This window comes from Peromyscus maniculatus, chromosome 19 (assembly GCF_049852395.1).
Source record: "Peromyscus maniculatus bairdii isolate BWxNUB_F1_BW_parent chromosome 19, HU_Pman_BW_mat_3.1, whole genome shotgun sequence".
In the NCBI taxonomy this organism is placed as follows: Eukaryota; Metazoa; Chordata; class Mammalia; order Rodentia; family Cricetidae; genus Peromyscus; species Peromyscus maniculatus.
Genome location: NC_134870.1, coordinates 10,635,764 through 10,638,908, shown reverse-complemented (window position 1 = coordinate 10,638,908; position 3,145 = coordinate 10,635,764).

Here is a 3,145-nt window from a genome sequence, read left to right as displayed (position 1 = left end):
AGTCCCAGGGATTAAACTAGGGGTGTCAGGCTTGGCTGCAAGGGCCTTTAGAGCAGTTTATTTTCATGGAGGAATTACCTGAAGTTGTCATTGGTAATTTAAAGCCTTATTTAAAGCCGTATTTAAAGGGATCCACAGAAAGTGTCAGACTTGATCAGGTGAAGCCAAACAGTGAGTCTGTGAGGGGAAGCCAGGGTTTGAATGTGCACCATGGTGAGCTCCCAAACGAAGCTGGAGCTATCTGGACTGTGAATTGGTGGCTGGAATCAGAATCCTGCGTTGGAATTTACACTTGCTCTTTCTCTAGGGAGCTATCACACTGTTCAAACTCACTAGACCTTGTAAAACCCGAGTCAACAAAGAGCCTCCTCCAGGTCCACTGCACATCACCAAGGGAAGCAGCTCCTTTACCTGGTTTCAGTGACATCACCCTCCACTCCAGCTCTGTTTTCTTCAGTCCCCGTTACACCTGTCAATCATCTGCAGGTTCCCGCTTTTCACATTGTCTCCTTACTTCTGTTGCTCCTATTTCTTGTCTTCAGGGCCTGCTTGAGCCAGGTGCTGAAGCTGTCCTTAGTTCTTCTAGCCAGGCAGTGTGACATTCCCAAGACCCCCAGAGCGATGTAGGTTCTCCCAAGGGAACATTTATGGAGCTTACTTATTGTTTTTATTTTTTAGCATGCAATGCAAAGGTAAACAAGCCACAGCACCAGGAATGCCTGTGAAATGTCTTCAGTTCTCACACAACCCCTAGAAGACAGCATGCTGTCACCAACGCTGAAAATGGCTAAATGAAAGTATTAACAATTTTTAATTACGTAGAAAATAAGCTATCAAGCCTGGCATGGTGTTGTATGCCTGCGCTTCCAGCACTTGGGAAGTGGAGGCCATAAGGTTCAAGATTATCGCCATCTATAATTTTGACTCCTCCCCCCCCAAAAAAAAACATTATATAGTTGTACTTTTGTTAAAGATTGCACAAGGCTGATTGACTGATTAAAACGCCAGTGATCATGAAGAGTGGGAGTTTCCAGCCCAGGATTATTTATCTTGCCTTATCTTTAGCTTCCAAAATAGATATTTATTAACCACTTCTGTGTTTGACTTAATATCCTTGTGGTTTTTTTCAGTTAAAAATCCCCTTTCTGCAATGCAAAAGCAGACGCCCTCACCTCCAGCAACCCGAAGGCTTAGAACACTATCAGATAACATCTGTGGCTGTAACAGAAACCTCCATGCTTTGCCCTCACCTGACTACCCAATCTTTCTACCACTGTACTTTAACTCTGCCAACGCCTTGATTCCTAACTTTCTTTGTTCCGTTACTACCGAAAGTTTTGGAAACTGTTGTTGTGCTAGAACGTGGCATTTGGGGTAACCTGAACCTGTGCTTCTGGATCATGGTCACTGGTGTTCCTCTCCAGGATAAATGATCTCGTCTTCCATTTGAGATGGGCGCTGTGTTTTTGCATCAGCAAAGGCTGTCCTGGCTGTTTGAGACCTGGCTTCAAAAACTCATTAAAGAAAGAAAGGAAGAATAAAAGTGGCCCAGAAATCAGGGGAAAGGGGTATTGAAAAACTGTAACAGTCGGAAGAGGAGGCCTCAGGACTCACCAAAAAGTCAGTTCCTGTGATGTCATCTTATGTGTTCTCTGCATTCATTGTTAGCTATTTTAACTTGGGCTAATTTCTTATTATATTGGCTGATTAAGTAAATGAATATTTGAAAACATATGACGAAGGCTCAAACCGAGACCCAGATACCATATTCCTAAGGTCTGCAGTAAATGGGAACTTTCCACAATAGAGAAGAGCGCTCATTCCAAGAGACTGGCCTCTGACCTGCAGATGCAATCCGTCTTACTGGGACCATATGCACCTCAGGTCACATTCACTTGTTCATGGCATGCGAGCACCATGTTTCTTCCAGATAAAGACAGGCAAGTGCTGGTCATTTCCATCATGAACAGTGGCCCCATCCTTTGCCCTAGGCTCAGCTTCTGCAGAGAATGCCTCCTCTACTCTGCCCATAGTGCCATGGTGCCATTATAGTGCCACCAGTACCTACCCATGGGGAAGATGCTGCCTTCATCCATATACCTTTTGCACATGTTCTTATAATCTTATAAACCACCTCCTCATTCTGACTTGAATGGCAGTTGGTTGTTTATATACATGCCCCTGTTTATTGTGCCCTGTTGTACATACACTCATACCCACACACACCTCACCCCCCACCCCACAAACCCCCACCCCACACACCCCCACCCCACACTCACACATACCCCACACCTACCCACACACACACTCATACATACTCCACACACCTCCACACCCCACATCCATACACACCCACACTCACCCCCCCACCCCACACATACCCACACTCACACCCACCCGTGCACCCACACCCACACCACATACTCAATAGAAGCTCCTAGGAGAAAGGGGAGGTGTCTTTCCCAGGTTTCACAGGGCCTTTCCTATTGGACTTGCTGTTCAAAGGAGGAAGAAATCTCCTTTGGTTTGGGAGAGTAAATGAACGTCAAGTGCTGTGTAAATGCTTCTTGACCGTTTCCACATAGTAAAGAGCTATAAAAAAGAAAGAAAGAAAGAAAGAAAGAAAGAAAGAAAGAAAGAAAGAAAGAAAGAAAGAAAGAAAGACAATTAAAAAGAAAGAAAGAAGCCCAGAGGAATTAGGATACACTGCTTACCTTGTATTATAAGATGCAATTAGGTGGCACCATTTCTAAAGCCTTTAATTGAGGTCTGAGGAAAGAATGCTTATATGTCTCTTTTTAATAAAGCATTTGCTTCAAGAAGGGCATGAAACAAAGGAAGAAAAGAGAACGTGGTTCCAGAATCTGTTCTGCGGTTTTAAACTCCATGCCTGAAATGCCTCTATAAACAGGGTGTGTTGCGGGAGCCCTGGCAAGACACAAGCTTGGACTTGCTGAATTCTGTGAGAAATAACATAGAAACATACTGGTGTGGGTGAGATCTTGACGTAGCACAATGAAGGTAACAGATACCAATTTTCTTTTTAATATGGCATTTTATTAATTCTTTGAGAATTTCACACATATTTTTATCATATTTGCCCCTCCATTTATTTATTCCCAACTCCTTTCAGATCCATCTTACC